Source organism: Lycium barbarum, chromosome 2 (genome assembly GCF_019175385.1).
Source record: "Lycium barbarum isolate Lr01 chromosome 2, ASM1917538v2, whole genome shotgun sequence".
NCBI lineage: Eukaryota > Viridiplantae > Streptophyta > Magnoliopsida > Solanales > Solanaceae > Lycium > Lycium barbarum.
The window spans coordinates 114,644,187-114,663,662 of record NC_083338.1 but is presented as its reverse complement, the minus strand read 5'-3'; positions in this window follow the sequence as shown (position 1 = coordinate 114,663,662).

Genomic DNA, 19,476 nt, shown 5'->3' with positions numbered 1-19,476 from the left:
GGTTACTACAGTATTCATTTTCTTCTTTTTTTGGGTGAAGTGTCATTCCCGCCACTTATTGGTGAAAATGTGATTTCCCGCCTTTTGGACTGGGGTTCGGTTTTTGTTTGGGCCCAACCTCCTCATTTGGGTTGATGACGACCGCCTCTCTTGGGCCTATCTCGTGCTAAAGCCCACTTGGTATTTACCCTTCATTTTTTGGGTAATTCGTACGAATGTCCTTATTTTGGGGTGGTTTTTAATTTTTTTCCCCTCAAATTTGAAATATTTAATTTTTGCCCTTCGCTAAAATTTCCTTGATTTCGGGTTTGAACCCCCGCTCAATCAAAAATCGCAAGATAGAGTTTTGATTCGCAAGGCAGATTTTACCTTCAAAGCCAAAATTCTACATTGCAAAACTTTGCCTTAGGGGAAGGGGGGGAGAAGATGTGTCGTTTTTAAGTCTTAATATGTCCACAGAACATGGGTGGGATGAAAAGCAACTACCATGGTATCCCTGTGCATGACAGTGTGGGTGTGTGTTGATTTTTTTGGAGCTGAATTAAGTGCCTACTTCCGCTTGGAGAAGATATTACTTCCTTCAAAATTCTGCCTTAAGAGAATTTTACCTTCCGGCCATAATTCTGCCTTAAAGCAAAATTCTTCCTTGCGAAATTCCTTCTTTTTTTTTAACTGAGCTGGGATTCGAACCCAGAACCCCGGGTATTAGGCGAAGGGCAAAATTAAAGACCACCAATTTGAAGGGCAAAAATTAAATACCACCCCAAAAGAAGGGAAATCCAGGCAAAAAAAAAAGGTCATATTTTGGCGCAGATTGTTCTTCAAAGGCACTGGTCTTTCATTTTTGCCCCTCAAATTGGTGGTTTTTAATTTTTTTTTTCCTTCGCCTAAAAATCTATGGGTTCCAGATTCGAACTCCCGCTCAGTAAAAAAATCGTAAGGCAGCGTTTCATAGCAAAATAGGCCTATTCGGGCAAAAGTCTGTCTCAAGGCGTTTTTTTTTTTTTTTTTAACTTTGCAAGTATAGGACTACTTTGCTATGAAACTCTGTCTTGCGAAATTATTTTTTTATTTTACTGAGCCGGGGTTCAAACCCAGTACCTCGGGTATTTTAGACGAAGGGCAAAAATTAAGGACCGACAATTTGAGGGGCAAAGATTAAAGACCACCCCCGATTAAGGACAATCGTGCAAATTGCCGTTTACCCTTTACTTATGGAGGAAATTATAGAGAACACAAAATTTTAAGGAAATTTTACTTATATATGCAAAATTATAAAGGTAAGTTACACATTTGGCCGTTCAGAAGAAAATAATTATATTCACTAGCTAATATATTTAAAAAAATTATGAAATATGTATATATTATGTGTATTACATTAATATTCAAAACACATACATTTGTCGGCTATTTTTTTAGTGGGCGAGTATACAGTGCAAAAACTAACTACCACTATTAAGAAAGTTCCATTTAATAACCAAACATTATTGTATTGGTAAAAGGAGTTTTTTGCCTTGAAATAAGCGAGATGGCTGATAAATCCCCCTCGACCGAGCAGTCCGTGCTAAAACGAGTCCTCCATAAGTCATGGTGGCACCGGATATGTTGTTGCTTAGAATAGTTGCCCTATACATAGTGCAAAACAAGAAAGCAATACATATTTCTGATAACATTACAGTTTCGAAATTTAAGGGATCGCGTTCTGTCCTATCAAGAGTTCACGATCTCCACGTCAATAACGCCTAAGACTTGTGTAGGGTTAGGAAAGTTAATTAGTGAGGTCAATTCTATAGTTATCACATTATCCCCTAATTGTACCCCCATTTAATTTTTCGTCCAAATACAATATTAAATCCTCTATTATGCTCTACATGTAGAAGGCAATTGTTCAACATTCATTCATCAAGCACTTATCATTTCTGTTCAAGAAAATTGAATAAGAAATTTCTTCTTTTTTCTCATTCATTTCTTTAATTATTGTCGATTATTTTGCTTATTATTTCCATTACTATTTACTATTCCGATCACTTAGTCAAAGGCTTAATGATGTTAGAATTAATTGGGTTGCTAAAGAACCCTTTCAAATAAATTAAACTAGTTTTAAAAAAATGAATTTTAGGCTAAACAAAATTATCCCAATGTATTCCAATTCTTCGATGATTGTGTGTTTGCAAGCAAAAAAATGATTATCGAACAATGTTTGGCTACTCTTTCTAGCTGTTGCTAGGTCACGTGACACTACTGAACTCTCAAACCCTGATGAAACCCTAAACGAAAAGGATCACATTGGTGTGAAATGAGACTCTGGTGACGACGAGGAACAAAAAATAGGCGTATACCAGAGCTAATCTGAGTCTTTTGTAATCGCACACCCCTGACGTAGCAACACGTCAGAGATCCTACGTGATCAAGCCTGACTAACAAGAGTAAAGGTATAACACAACCCACAATGGAGGAACTTATGGCGTGACAACATACCGTGAACATAAAAATCGACAGTGTGTCATCTTTAAATTTCATGTGTCCTGTACTCTGTAATTAATTTATTATCACATATTAAGATAGACAGTATAAATTTTTTATGTAACTTATAATCTTTTTACCACTAGTTGAAAAAGGGGTTGGCATGGTACAGCACTGAAAACTTCGTTCAATAATTTGATTTTCAGTTTTTAAAAATACTATATCATTATCATAGCAGATTAATATGGTATGTTTCAGTATTTTTAAGTTCGTATGGTACGGAAATTGGCAATTATAATCTGTTCGACTTAGACTACAATTCTCATATAATAGAGAATTATGACGTCGGGTTTTCAAGAAACATCTCAAATTATATCGTACTAACATCTTACGCACATAGAAATATTCAAAAAGAAGTACAACAATTCCTCTTGTTAATCAATTACACAAAAAAACACATTTCAATCAAGATAGGGCAGTCAAAGTTTCAACGTCTAAACAACAAGTATTATACGAACACTAATTTGTATATTTGTTAGTTTTATAATAATATACATGAATTATATGCGTAACTATATACTTCGATACGATTCGGTATTTCGATTTTTTATTTTATATAAAAATTGAATACCATACTGAATACCAAATAAAATGCATACCAAATACCATATTGAATACCATAATATCGAAACCGCAATAAAAAAAATATATTTCGATATGGTAATTCGGTATATACTGTACGATACCCACCCCTAGTTGAAAGGGGCAGTAATATGAGATTACCTTATATATATATATATATATATATATATATATATATATCCATAATCTATATCCTTGGCCCACCCCCCACATTAAGAGGGAAAGAAAATGATCACCGTCACCCTTAAAAAAAAATTAATTAACTGATCCATATCATCAAAGTTTAATCACACTCCTCTCAAGCAAATCAGTACTCATCTATTCCTTAAAAGAAATTATCTATCAATAATGGCTAACATGATCTGAGCCAATCAAGTTGCTCGGGATAATAGGCCTACAAGTCCAACCATTTGTGGTGAGTGAAAGTGCTATGACCTATGCTATCGATGGCTGTCGGAATTTTGCTCCCGGTGGTACTTCCGATAGCATAAAAGTCTTGTGTTGTCATCAGAAATTTCACTCTAGGTTGGATGCCAACAACCATCGGCCTCCACCTGCACTACAACCATCGTCAGCGCAACAACATGTATTGTTAGAATTTTATTTAATTAAAATTATAACAATATTTATTGTTGCGCTGACGATGGTTGTGGTGTAGGTGGAGGCTGATGGTTGGTGGCATCCAATCAAGGCTGAAAATTCCAATGAAAGCGGCAAATTTGAAAGCGCAAGGCTTCTATGTTATCCGATGGACCACCAGGAGTAAAATCCTGGCAGCTGTCTATAGCACAGGTCATACCATTTTCTACGCGATTGCGCATACACTCACCATAAATGGCTGAATTTGTAGACCTATTATCCCTAACATCTTAATTAGCTCGGAGCATGTTAGTCACGAGTATTTGATAGTTTTTTTTAGGGAAGAAGTTGAGTACTAATTTAATTGAGAGAAGAATTTGTTAAGGGTGAAAGTGTAAATTGCTTTTTCCTTTAATTGTGGGGTTAGAGGCAGAGGTAGAGATTATGGATATGAAATTATATAAATGAATATGGTAATCTCATTCACTACCGCTTTTCAACTACTGGTAAAAGATTGTAACTTTTATACATAACTACATTTTTTTATACTGTTTAATTTAATATGTGATTACAAATTAATTATGGAGTATCATTTAATAGTTTATAGAAATTTATGTGATGAGCCCTAGGTCAGACACGTTCAACTTTCCCACGTGATCGTGAAAGTATTGTCGGGTGGGGACTCGCGGCCGCGAAGGTGGATCTCGCTATCGCGAAAGAGGCATTGTAATATATAAATACCATAATAATAATTTCAGATAAGAATTAAGTGTTATTTTTTAATTTTTGAGCCGATTAGCTATCAGATTTGAGCAATGAAAATGTATAATTCTGTTATAATATTCTAGGTATGGATTCCTAACACAAATTTAATGATTATACTTCAATTTTCATGATCGGGTCAGACGGACAACCTATGGCCCATAACATCTTATTACAGTTTTCATGTTGTGTTTACACTTGTTAATTGTACCATTAGTTACAATTCAGTCTCTATACTTGTATGTTATTGTTATATATGTATTGCCTTGATTACGCCTTTATGCATTACCAACAATTTCTAAAGACTTGCCCCGAGGAAAGTTGAGAGGGCGAGTCAATGATCTTACTAGGTCTTCAGACTCACGCTTGTTGTTGTTTGAGTGTATGTAGGGGGCCAAATAGTAACCACGTAGCCGACCAGTGACTCCAGCTTTCACCAAACATTCCAATTGAGGCGAGATTCCATTAGATCATGATGGTCACTTCCTCTTAGCAGACTTGGTATTTCTATATTACTGAGTTGCGTCTACCTCGTATCTTGTATCCCCAGATATTAATAGCTCCATGACTTGCATGCTTAGGGGTTGTATGAGCAAGCTTAATCCATACTTATCTATATCTATATTGTCCCTCTTTGCTTAATTATCACATGATTTAGCTTAGAGGATTCACCTTATAAGTTGTAGCTCGTTAGGTGCCCTATCGCGACCTAGGTGTCAGATTTGAGTGACATGTCCGGTGGCAACGAAAGCTATTTAGTTTCCTACAGAGATAGTAGATACCCTGATATCATGAAGAAATTAAAAAAAAAAACAATCGTAGAAGAAAAGTCTTCTTTCATATTTTAGTATGTTTTTACATTCCACGAGAAGAAATATTTATGCAAGTAAATCCTAACTGATTAAGGAGAGACAATCAATTACAATAAAAAGAAATATTCTATTTCTATTATGGGTAAGAAATTCTACACCTCCTAAATAATGTAAATTTCTAAATAAAGTAAAAATTCACAAAATCTCAACAAATTGATAACAAAAATACCAAAGAAAAATGTGGCTTTTCAATGCCCACATTTGAAATTTATAAAGTTTACACACAATGCGAATCCTCAAATTTAGTCTAACTACTAAGAACCCAACATCCACATTCTAAGAGCTATATTAAAAAAGCCAAAACATTATAACTGGTATGAGCAAAAAAAGTTGAATCATGAAAATTGACAGATACAAAAGGGACTAAAATAACTAAAAGGCGCTTAAGGAGAAATTTTTGGTAAAAAAGCAGCAATGATCATGAATTGGTCATTAGGCTATCTCCTCCGACTTTGACTTTTTTAATATATAGTGGTTCTTTGAACTCAACCACAATCATTTCCTTTGCTATATCACAAGAAAACATGTAAAAATCACTATCAAACTCATGACAACTCTTTTTTTGCCTCTTATGAGGCATTGTTGATTGAGGCCCGAGTTTAACATAAACTAGAAATAAGCTCTAGGAAAGTTAAAAGTTACTATTTCTGAACTATGATAAATAGAAAGGTGAAAAAGGAAACTTCAATGCTATATCTATTCGTCTACAACTAATGTGACTATTATTTTCCTTTACAGCTTTTCATCACCCTTGCACATTTTCATTGTCTTTCTTTATTACAAAAATAAATATACAATTATAGAAATGGAAAAAAGAACCCACGAATAAAGGCAATAATCACATTAGTTGTAATGTTAATAATATAACCATCATGACTAACAATTATAGGAACGATCAGAATTATTCAATGTCGTTTGTTCCTTTTCTCCACAGCCAAACAATTGGATTAGAGTGTTGAACTGTTATGAAAATATATATTGAACAAAAATATTCAGTTGAAAATAGATTAGAGTGTTGGATTTTTTTTTTTAAATATTGTACAAATTCAGTAGTTGGACTTAAAGGGTCTAAAAATCGCCAATCTGCATATGTTGAGCAGTTTGGAGCCATATATGAAGACATTGCAATGTCTCTCTATAAGGCATTTTTAGTACATTTTTATTAAAGTATTAAAAAAAAATAAAAAAATATATATGATAAGAAGGATGAGAAGCTAGCGGTCACGACGGCTAAAACAACAACTTTTGAGCACTTGTATGAAGAGCTCGAATGCAAATGAGGGGAAAGGAAGTTGTATAGGCTCACCAAGACGAGAGAGCAGAAGTCTCACGACCTGGATCAAGTGAAGTGCATCAAGGACGATAATGGCGAATTGTTGGTAGATGATGTAACGGTCCGCTTTTTCACGCGGGTTTAGGGCGTAAAAAGGCTACTTCAACTCGTTGGTGCTCTTTCGGACTTATTTTGAAAAGAGTCGCCACCTAATTTTTAGGAAATTAGGAAACCCGGTTTTGAAGGTTTTATTCAAATACCGTGAAAAAACCTTCATAATCCAGAGTTCTAGGTAAGGGTTCTGATGATCTCCTGGGGAAGGTGTTAGGCACCCCAGTATTAAGGATCCGTACTATACAGTTGACCTTCGAATTCCAGTGTATGAGTATTTGTTTAAACTGCTTATTTTGTGTTTATTTTCCCGTAAAAAAAGAAGGCTGTCACGCATATCATTTATTTTTGAAGAATATATCCCCTTTATTTATAGGGGTATCGTAGTTTTGGATTTATATCATCCGAGTATAAATAGTTTCCTTTTATATATAAGGAATAAGTATAAATTGTAAAGGAAAACATTGTTTATAAGCTATTTATTTTATACTCATACACCGGGGCTCGGGTTGACTCGTATTGGTACGTTTCAGTCTTATCCGGAACTTTATATTACGCGTAAGTTCTTTAATCGTTTATAAAGGTATTTATATTTGAACGAGCATATCCCGTCTTAAAAATGTAAGTTAATTTGGGCCACTTTGGGTCAAAACAATGCTTCATGCTAAAAGAGACTTCATTTATCTCTATTTTTCCAGAAATGAGATTCATAACTTGGCAAAATCTGATTTTTTTTGTTTAAGTCTCTGAAAATCGGCCCAATATTGTGCCAAATTGGTCATTTATGAATTTGTAAGATTAAACCTGATGTGTCGGGAAATTATGGCACATCTAATGCTTTTTAACTATAGGTTTTACTTGTTTTCGAGCAAGTTTGTGTTAGTTTGATGTGTTTTGTGTGTTGTGTAGGTATTGTGAAGTTAGAATGCTCGGAAAGCGAAAAAACGAGGAAAATAAGCAATCTGTTCTGATAAGCATAAGGACGGACCGTCAACATGCTCGACGGTCCGTCAAGCTGCCTCGTCGATGAGTTCCTGCAAAGTAGCAAATTCTCAGATCATCATTAGACCGTCGTCTTGCACCGTCAACATGATCGACGGTCCGTTGAAGTGCTTCAACGGCGGAGTTCCTGCAGATTGAAAAAGAATACTCAGATCGTCATTATGGTCGTCGAACATGTCGACGACCGTCGAAGTGCAAGCCGAGCTGGAACAGGACTGGGATTGATTATTCCGAGTTTGACTTGTATAAATACCTGTTTAGGTTTTATTTTTCAGACATCTGGAGTTTTAGACTTGTAGTAATTAATTTTGAGTTGTTATTGCTTTTGAAGACTTTCCAGACAATTACATTCATTACTTTCAAGTTTTATTCGTAAGTTCAATAAAAAATTCAATTATGCAATCTTCAATCTTTTATTATTTTCTTGTTGCCATGAGAAGCTAAACACCTTTACTAAGGTTGTGAACCCAAGGATGGGTGTGTTGTGATTGGGGATCGTGAAAGATATACGCATAGTGGATCGTTAGGGTTTATTTGTTCTTCATTTTCATCATATAGTTAGTGGTTGCAAACATTATCTAACGCCATAAACTTTAGTTTATTTGGGAAAATAGCTAGGGTTAGGTAAGAACAAATAACAAGAACTCAGGGCTTTAAACCTTGTTTAATAAATTCACTTAGGAATAAGAGAAAATTACTTGGATAATTAACCGTTCTTCATGCATACTTTCTTATCTTTGGAAAAAGTATAGAAAGAAATAATCTTTTCTTATTGGGAAATAGTTCAGATTCACATAGAGGTTAAGTGCAACCATACAAACAGTCCATTAGAAGTATATCAAGATCGATACCCATGATCATACACTTTATCTGACGGGGACACAACCTTGGTTCTTTTTACCCATATATTTACAACTTTAAATTTCCAGTCACTTTAAATTAGTCCACAAATCGAAACAACTATAAAACCCTTTTTTGGAATACACCAGGACCGCAAGATTAGTATAATACTTGTTTAGTAAACTTTTCACACCATATTCTTTGTGGGATTCGACCCCAACCTCGTTGGGTTACTATATTTGACAACGTCCGCGTTATACCATTAATAGGTGTAATTTGAGCGTATCAAATTTTGGCGCCGTTGCCGGGGAATACGATTTTGAAATTACTAAATAGTGTTTACTCTTCTTAAAGTTTTTGTCATATTCCAACACACCTCGTTTGATACCTTGTAAACCAGGTGATCATGGCCAACAACGAACTTCCAGTCGAGAATGTTTTTGCTGATGAACCAGAAGCAGATGAAGACTTTGCATCTGCAATCATTCATCCAAGGGTGACTGCTACTACTATCAAGTTTGATAATTCCCTCTATCACATGCTCAAACAAGAGGGATACTTTCGGAATGCAGTCGATGATGACCCTCACCAACATATAACAAACTTTCTGGATGTGTGCTCTCAGCATATCCAGCGGGGTGTGACTCAAGAAGCGGTTCGGCTGAAACTCTTTAAATATTCGTTAGCCGGAGAAGCGATAAAATTGTTCATAAAGTTGCCCCGAAACTCTATTGCTACATGGGACGAGATGGTTAAAGTGTTTCTTAGGAAGTGGTATCCCCCGAGTAAAAGAGCTGAAATTTGTGATCAGATTTACGAGTTCAAACAACGTAATGGGGAACAACGATTTGAAGCTTGGGAGAGGTACAAAGAATATTTGGATAGGAGTCCAAACCATGGTTTTCCAGAACAGATTTTGAAGGAGAAGTTTTACAGAGGTTTGGATCCTATGACCCAAGCAATAGCCAATAATGCTGCCAACGGGTGTTCCATGAATAAGTCCTATGCTACTATTACTGATATACTTAATCGATTGACTACACACAGCCAAGCATGGCATTCAAGTAATTCTGATGGGCTATCACTTGGAACACCGTTGATTCAAAATATTGTGAAAGATAGCCAGGAAACGCAGCAGACATTGGCACAATTTGCCACTAGTCTCTCTTTACTGACAATGAGGCTTGATAAGAGAGAAGCGAAGAAAGTGAACGTTTGTGAAGATATTTCAGGCATGCCGCCTGGAATGTACCAAGTCCCGGAGGGTCCATATCAAGAGGGGCCCCCTCCGCCAATTGAGAATGTTCAGTATGCAGATTACATAGCGAAAGGGGATATTCCTGGGCCAATTCAGAGATACTGGAGACCCCAACAAGGGCAGGGGTCATACAATCAAGGGAACTACAATAACAACTATGGTGGACCGAACCAAGGGAGATACGACAACAACAACAATGGTAATTTTGGGAACAGAAGTTCCAACCCTTACATTCCACCAAAAGGGCAGTCTAATGATCAAGGTAGTTCGAGGTTGGAGTCAATGCTTGAGAAAGTGTTGGCAAGTCAGACAAACACTGAAAAGACGTTATCTGGGCTATCAGAGACGATGGTTTCTCATTCAGCAGCTATTCAGAATCTTGAACAGCAGATGCGTGATCTTTCTAGAGAACAGCATCCTGCTAGAAAAGGAGGGTTTCCTAGTGATACTATTCCAAACCCGAAGAATGGTGGGGGCGTGGTAAAATCCTTCAAGGTGTTGACAAGAAGGTGGTTAATCTAGATCCGATTATTGAGGAAGAAGAGGTGCATTATGATGTGCCTATTATTGATGAGGAAGTCCGTAGTGAAGAAATTTTTTTTGATGTTCCAAAAGTTGCTGCTGATACAGGGAAACACACGATAAAAGGGGCTCTTCGCCCTTTGACTCAGATGTACAAAGCAAAGCCTCCCTTTCCTCAGAGGTTGGCAGAGAAGAATGATGATGCTAAATGTCAGAAGTTCTATAATCAGTTGAAGTAGTTAACAGTGAATTTTCCATTCTTAGATGTTGTCAAAGAGATGCCCGGATTTGCTAAGTTTGTGAAAGACATGCTTACGAAGAAAAGGTTTGTTCAACATGAGATAGTGAATTTAAATCATCGTGTGAGTTCAATTATTGCTTCCACCACAGTTCAGAAAAAGGGAAATCCAGGGGCGTTTACCATTCCATGCAATATTGGGCTTCATGCATTCGCCCGTGCTCTGTGTGATAATGGGGCGAGTATCAACTTGATGCCCTTTGCTATTTTCAAACAATCCGGATTGGGGACTCGCAGACCGACTTCTATGCGATTACAGATGGCAGACAGATCTATCAAGAAGCCAGTTGGGGTTATAGATGATGTGTTGGTGCAAGTGGGTAAGTTCATATTGCCTACTAATTTCGTGCTTCTGGATTGTGCGGTGGATAAAGATATTCCAATCATCTTGGGAAGACCGTTCCTTGCTACGGGAAGAGCGCTTATGGACTCTGAAAAGAATGAAATTAAATTATGAGTGAATGATGAAGAAGTGACTTTCCAAGCAAGCAAGGGGATGAAATTGTGAACCGCTTATGAGAGTATCTCGGTTATTGACTCGTTTGATGGGATTGATGATGCTGTCGAACATAAAATGGAAGAAGAAAGTCTGAAAGAAGCTCTCGCTGCGGTTCTGATGAACTTTGATGCTTGTGATATGGAGGGCTATGTGGAAACTATAAACGCGCTTGAGGGTCTAGGTTCCTACACTTACTACACAAGAAAGCTTGATCTTGATCTTGATCTTGCAAATAGAACTACTCCACCAGCTAAGCCTTCTATTGTTGAGCCTCCAAAGCTTGAACTTAAGCAGTTCCCATCACACTTGAGGTATGAGTTCCTTGGTTCGAACAGGACATTGCTAGTGATCATTTCAGCATTATTGACTGAGGAACAAATTGAACGTTTAGTGGAGATTTTGCGCGAGTACAGACGTGCTATTGGTTGGACTATAGTAGACATTCGGGGTATTTCTTCTGGTATTTGTGAGCGTATCAAATTTTGGCGCCGTTGTCGGGGAGGACAAAATTCAGTTAGAGGAGGTCAGCAAGCCTAGTGTCGAGCATCAGCAGAGATTGAACCAGAACATGCAAGAGGTCGTGAAAAAGGAGATCATAAAGTGGTTAGATGTGGGGGTAGTGTATTCGATTGCAGACAACAAGTGGGTAAGTCTTGTTGAATGTGTACCAAAGAAAGGAGGTATCACTATGGTACCTAATGTAAAGAATGTGCTGATTCCCACTCGTACAGTTATTGGATGGCGTGTTTGCATGGACTATAGGAAGCTGAATACTGTCACTTGTAAAGACCATTTTCCCACGCCTTTCATTGATCAGATGCTGGATATGCTGGCTGGGAGGTCTTACTATTGCTTCCTAGATGGATACTCGGGCTATAATAAGATCAACATTGCCTTAGAAGATCAAGAGAAGACGACTTTTACTTGTCCCTATGGGACATTTGCGTTCAGTCGAATGCCCTTTGGGCTGTGCAATGCACCAACCACTTTTCATAGGTGCATGATATCGATCTTTTTAATATGGTAGAGGACTTGGAGGTATTTATGGATGATTTCTCTGTTGTGGGCAATTCGTTTGATGATTGTCATGACCATCTGGGTCAAGTGCTGAAAAGATGTGAGGAGACAAATCTAGTACTAAATTGGGAGAAGTACCACTTTATGGTGAATGAAGGGATTGTCCTCGGTCACAAAATCTCTGAAAAAGGGAATTGAGGTCGATCAAGCAAAGATAGATGTGATTGCAAAACTTCCTCCACCCATCTCAGTCAAAGGTGTCCGAAGTTTCTTGGGACATGCTCGGTTCTACAAGCGCTTCATCAAAGATTTCTCCAAGATTTCTAACCCGATGTAAAAGCTTCTTGAAAAAGAGGCTAAGTTTGTGTTTGATGACAAGTGCCGAAAGGCATTTGATGAATTAAAGGAGCGCATCACTACTGCTCATGTGATTGTTACTCCAGATTGGTCCTTGCCTTTTGAGTTGATGTGTGATGCTAGTGGTTTTGCGATAGGTGTTGTACCTGGCCAGAGGCACAATAAAATTATGCACCCAATCTACTATGCTAGTAGGACACTTAATGCGGCACAGATGAACGACACAGTGACCGAACAAGAATTGCTTGCAATAGTATATGCTTTTGAGAAGTTTCAGTCCTATTTGCTGGGGTCCAAGGTAGTGGTGTACATTGACCATGCTGCGTTGAGGTATTTGATGGCAAAGAAGGAAGATAAGCCGCGACTGATTCGTTGGGTCCTTTTGTTACAAGAGTTTGATTTCGAGGTAAAAGATCGAAATGGATCCGAAAATTAGGTTGCTGACCATCTCTCTAGGCTTGAGGAAACTGGGGTACCAATAGAAGAACTTGATATTGAAGATGCGTTTCCGGATGAGCAAGTTTTGGTGATGTCTATGCAGGTGGCACCTTGGTTTGCCGATTTTGCTAACTACTTGGTGACTGGTATCATTCCCATAGAGATAAAATCGTATCAGAAAAAGAAGTTTTTGCGGGATGTTCGTCAATACTATTGGGATGAACCGTACTTATTCAGAACTTGCGCTGATAACATTATTCGGCGTTGTGTCCCAGAGAGTGAAGTATTAGAAATTTTGAAGGCTTGTCACGACTCTCCAGTTGGGGGACATCATAGTGGTACTAGGACGACAACAAAGGTTCTTGAATGTGGTTATTATTGGCCCACTCTCTTTCATGATGCTAACTTGATGGTTCGCTCTTGTGATCAGTGCCAACGGCAGGGGAATATTGGTAGAAGGCAAGAGATGCCTATGAACTTTGTAATGGAAGTTGAAGTGTTCGATGTTTGGGGAATTGATTTTATGGGTCCCTTTGTAAGCTCTTGTGGGATGAAATACATCTTGGTGGCTATTGATTATGTCTCTAAATGTGTAGAAGCGGTGGTTTACCTAATAATGAAGCCAAGAGTGTCATGGGATTCTTGAAAAAGAACATATTTACCCATTTAGTACCCCAAGGGCAATAATCAGTGATGGTGGTTCTCACTTTTGCAATAAAGCCTTTGCGGGATTGATGGAGAAGTATGGAGTCAAGCATAGGATGACAACCCCGTATCATCCCCAGACAAGCGGGCAAGTTGAAGTCTCTAATCGGGAGATGAAGAGTATTTTAGCAAAGACGGTGAATGCAAACAGAACTGATTGGGCCCGCAAGCTCGATGATGCTCTATGGCCTTACCGGACTGCCTTCAAGACTCCGATTGGGACTTCGCCTTTCAAGCTAGTCTTTGGCAAAGCATGTCACCTGCCAGTTGAACTCGAACGTAAAGCCTTGTGGGCCTTGAAGAAATTGAATATGAATTGGGAAGAAGCGACCAAGCTCAGGTTGTTTCAACTCAATGAGATGGATGAGTTCCGCTATCAAGCCTATGAAAGTGCAGCGTTATACAAAGAGAGGATGAAGCAGTACCATGACAAGAAGATCCTAAAGCGGAAATTCTACAAGGATGATCTTGTCCTGCTGTTTAATTCTAGATTGAAACTACTACCGGGCAAATTGAAATCACGGTGGTCAGGCCCCTTTGAAGTGGTAAGTGTTTCACCCCATGGAGCTTCTGAATTAAAGTTCGAAGATGGAACTCGGACATTTAAGGTGAACGGGCAGAGGGTGAAGCACTACCATGGTATGATTGCGGGAGATAGAATTGTTGACCGATATCGGTTGAAGCGCCTTGGAACGAATGCTGACCCGGCGAGTCCCAACCTAGAGTAAATTGGTAACACCGTCGTGCTGCGACGTTCAATCAAGCGATTATTGGGAGGCAACCCAAGTTTAAAATTCTGTAATTTTGTTTCTGTAGGTTTTAGTTTTTTTTTATTGTTTAACGGGTGTTGAGTGCGCAGGAACTGAAACTCGAAAAACTAGCAAAATTACACCAGAGCACAAAGACGGGCCGTCAACATGTCGACGGACCGTCAATGTACAAGGACGGTATGCAGAGCTGGACTTCTGAGAGTTAGCAACTTCTACTCTGCAGGTAAGTAACTCGACGAGCATTTCGACGGACCGTCGACATGTTCGACGATGCCTTCGAAATACTCGCCAATAGGTCAGCACTAGTTAAGTTTTTGGGTCGTATTTACGCTTTGACGAGTCGTCGACTTGTCGACGACTCGTCCAAAAAAATCAAAAGAATAATAATAAAGAGGTACAACAGTCGCGTTTTATAAGAAGAAGTAACAGGCAGAGGCAAGTCTTTTAAACTTCCCACCATCTGTATATCACTCCCACTCCCTTCCCTATAACTCTCTCCGTAAACTCCCATAAACTTCTCCATAAATCACCACTCATTACAATCCCCCACCCTTCACTCTCACCATCAATGAAAACCATAACCCTCTGCCCTAGGTTTATGAAAATTGGCTCAGTTTTTTCCTCAAATTGTAGTCAAGTTTTAAGCAAGCTTCTCTCATAATCAAGTATGGTACAAGAATTTCGACCCTTTCTTGGTTTATGTTGGTGTTTCTGTGCGAAAATCTCTAGAAAACACTACCTAGGGCTCATAATTTAATGAGTATTTAGAATGAGAACTTGGTGTGTGTTTATATCATGAAGTATTTAGTTGGGGCTGTGTTAAATGGGTTGGGGTAGTGATATATGGGATGTTTAATTCAAAGATTAGAGATCATGACCTAGGGTTTGTATTTGTTGAATGAAATCTATGCTTGAATTTGCAAAATTATGAAATTGTGGTTGGGGGAAGGAAATTTGGTATGGTTGTTGTTAGTAGGACTCATGGGGATGAGAAATCGTGCCCCCATTGAGTCGGCGGGCATTTTGATCAACTTGTTAGTTCATTATGCCCGCCAATGGTTCGAAAAAGAGGAATTTTGTTGAAACATGATATTTGAGGGGTGAAGTCTGAGTAACTCCAGCGGGTTGGAGGGTATTTCGATTAAAAATCTCGGTTTGATATCGTTATACCCACCAAACAAAACCTAGATAATTACCAAGAGTTGAAACAGTAAAAAATAAGGGTGAAGTCTGAGTAACCTGAATCCCCAAAACAACAAATGTGCAAAATAGTTTAATATGGGTTCTCTGATTGATTGGAGTGGAAAACGCAAAGCCGAAACAAATTTGATGTCTGTTAACTGTTGGTTGCTGCTGCAAGGCCGTAAACGTGTCGACGGCACCGTCGACAGGTTGACAGACCATCTTTTCACAAAGAGGGTCCCGTTGAGCTGATCGACGGTCCGTCGACAGGTTTGACAGTCTGTCAAAGGGCATCGACGGTATGCAGATAGAAAACATCAGAGAACTGCACTGAGATTTTTTTTATTCTTTTGAAACTCACTGTGCTTTGATTTCACTCGTACGGATTAACTAGATTGTGGTTTTTGATGATTACAGGTATGGCGCCACCCAAGTTAACAACCAAAGGGTGGCTCGAAGCAAACTCGAACAACAGGTCGAAGAAGGCCTAGTGGCCAACCCACACTTAGAGACGAGGATGATGAGCCTGAGGTTATGCCCGTAAGAAAGAATAGGGTTGCGCTTCTCCGCCCCCGTGGAACAGGCAGGTCACAATACCGGCTCCTACACCTCCCAGTTCTCCAGTCTGACGAGGAGGAATCATTTACATCTGGGTCCGGTGATGGATCCGGGGAGGAGGGATCAGAGGCTGCATTTGGAGATGCCTCACCTACTACACGAGCACAGTCTACTGAGGATGCTGCTCAGTCCTCTCAGGCACCTTCTAGATCCCATACCCGTCAGAGCTCACAGCCTGGTGATCATGAGGTTGATACTGATACTGATGCTGAGGCAGCTAGGGCTCGGGAACTTAGAAGCAAGAGGCTTGAGGATCGCTTTATTGTTGAGGGTGCCAGAGATCTGTATGAGTACAACATTGAGTTAAAAGGTGACAACACCCAGCATGAGAACCACACAATAAATGAAGAAAGACGGATCAGTTTTGAGGGGCTCGAGATCTTACCCAGGGCTAGAGAGCTCATTCGCCACTATCAGCTAGATTTTATGTAGGAGCCGCATGGGGATTATTGCCCGATTTTGGTTCGTGAGATATATGCCGCATATAGGGCCTTGATCAGGAAAGTTAGAAAGAGGCGCCAGAAATTAAGGGAGATACCGCCACGGAGCGAGGTTAAGATCAGAGGGGTGAGTGTTGATATATCTGCCCAGGCCATCACCAGAGTATATTTCGGTGATAACTACACGGCTCCGAGGCAGACAATTGAGCTATAAGACAAGTTGGTAAGACGCAAGGAACAGTCTGTTAGGGACTGGGTAGCTACAGTGTTGGGTCGCCCGACCAAGAGAGCCGAGTGTACTAACTTGAAGAATCGAGTAAAGTAGAGATGGTTGAATTTAGAGGGAAAATTTTCGTAGAGCGTGGTGCAGTTTCGGCTTCTCCCCACTCAGGCCGATAATGCTCTCACGGTTAACAGGCAGGTTGTTGTAGCCGCATTGATGTCCAGAAACCCGATTGATTTCGGGGAATTGGCTAGTACTGAGATACAGTTGAGGGCTTCACAGCCCAACACCTCACTGGTATTTCCATGCTTGATTACAGAGCTTGTTCGGAGGTCACATGTGCAGTTTCTCTATGATATCGACCACTGGATTACAGCTTCGTCGATTTATTCGGTAGAAAAGAGCAAGAAAGAGGCCGTTGATGAGAGCCAAGGGGAGGCAGATGGTTTCCTAGTGGCACTTGGAGGGGTACCCCTACCTCAGGAGCTGATTCATCCCGGGGCCGCGAGTGACTCTACACAGGAGTTACCCACCACTGCTGCCCCTATTACTGAGACTGTCCAGGCTGCAGAATCTAAGATTCCAGCTACTGATATTGGTGATGCTTCCGTTGAGATTTAGACTGCTATTCCTGAGCCAGAGACTTCGGCTCCACAGCCTCCGTGTCCAGCTGCACAACCCCAAGGTACTGCTAAAGTTGATCCATATGCCTTCTCAATGGACAACTTTAGGAAATTTTCAAAACAGACAGCTACAGTGGACCAACAGTCACAGATCATAGTGGCCCAACTCGATGATTATGTGAGATCGAGAGTGGACGAGGCATTAGATCCTGTGAGGACAACATTGTCCGCTCGGCTGGATTGATTTGAGATGAGATTGACCGCATTGGAGATGGCCCGCCCGACCACTTCTACCGATGCTTTGAGGGCAGAGTTGGAGCAACTTAAGGCTGATATTTCATCGTTGAAGGCTCGTGATTCGAGCCTAGTAGTGGCACCACCATCTGTTGCGGAGGAGATTGAGGAGGATCTTCCAGTGGTGCAGTTAGTTGCGCCTACCGCAGCGGGTGGTCGGGAAAAGAGAAAGAGAGGGGCCTGAGATGAGGAGGAGGTGCGAGAGAGCACTCGCCCTAGGGGCCCGAGTTTAGAGGAGTAGCAGATGGCAGAGGCCATGCAGAGATCGCTCGTGGAGAATGTCCAGTTTGGGACTAGGGGAGCCACATCGAGCAATGCTCCCATTGGTGAGACATTGCCGCCACCCCTTCCTACTCCATTTCCAGTGCCTACGGGCATTACTACTAATGTTGTTGCTGACGCTGCGACAGAGACTGCTGTTGGTGCGGTTGCACCACTTGATGCCTCGCAGACCGATGAGTCGCGAGATGAGCAGCGCGCCTAGTGCGCCAGAGGTATTCCTATTCCCTGGTTTTACTTTTACTGCATTGGGGACATTGTAGACTTTTTCAGTTGGGGTGGGAGTATTTGATTTGTATATATGTGTTTAGGACCCCCTCAGCTTTTCTTTGCTATGGTTCTTTTCCTGAGGGGTTTATTTCTTGTTGAACCTGGAATGTTTAGGTCGTGTTTAGATAGAGTAGAGTAATGTTGACTTATGTGGTAGTGGTTTGATTGACATAGGGCTGTCTTGTTTTGATTTGAGAAAAATTACTCCCCTCCGAAAATTTTGAAAAAAATGGACTTGGTTGTTTAAGTGACATGCATGCTTCTTTGTGTGACATTTAAATTATTGGGTTTCGTTGTGTGCGAAATTATAGCGGGGAGACTAGTGTGTTCACAATTCTGATGCCATGTGTTGTAAGGTTTTGTAGATATGTTCTCTAGTTGTGTATGTAATCTAGAACTTTCCTGGTTACTTGTGCCTACATTCTGAGGATAAGTGAAGCTGTGAAATGATCTTAGGCCTTGTTTGTGTTAGGAACTCCTGTTTAGCCTAAATATAAGCCTGCCCATAGATTAATATCTCTTGTTAGCCATTTTGAGCCTGAAAACCTATTCTTTAACTAGCCGTGATAAGCTGATACTCATTCTGAATATCCATATCTTTGCACCCGGTCCCTCCTTGGCACTAAAATAATAAGATTGAGGCTAAAAGCCTAAGTTAGGGGCGATAGGTGGACTAAGGGGATCATGAGGCGTAAGCCTAAAGTGGGGTTAAAGTAAAGTGCCTAGTTAAAAGACAGCGATGTGGTAACTATAAAAAAAATGAAAAAAAAATGAAAACAGCAAACAAAGAAAAAAATAGATTAGTAGAATCGCAATAAAACCACACCGAGGCAACAAAACGAAAGAAGGGAAGAAAACAAAAGGCGAAAGGGTAAAAAAAAAGAATAAGATGTAGTGTTCAAGGAGGGTGAGTCACAGTTATCCAAATATCTATCCTACCCGTCCCCAAGCCACTATTACAACCCTGAAAAGTCCTAGTGTGATCACAGCCGAACTGTCCAAAGTCGAGGGCACTGAAAATAAGGGCAAGCTTATGGTATTTACATGATAGCTAGAGAATTTCTTTGTCAGTGTGAGTGTTTCTCTTCTCCTTTGTCTTTTGTCCCATTCTATGTGTACATATATGTTGGGACATTCTT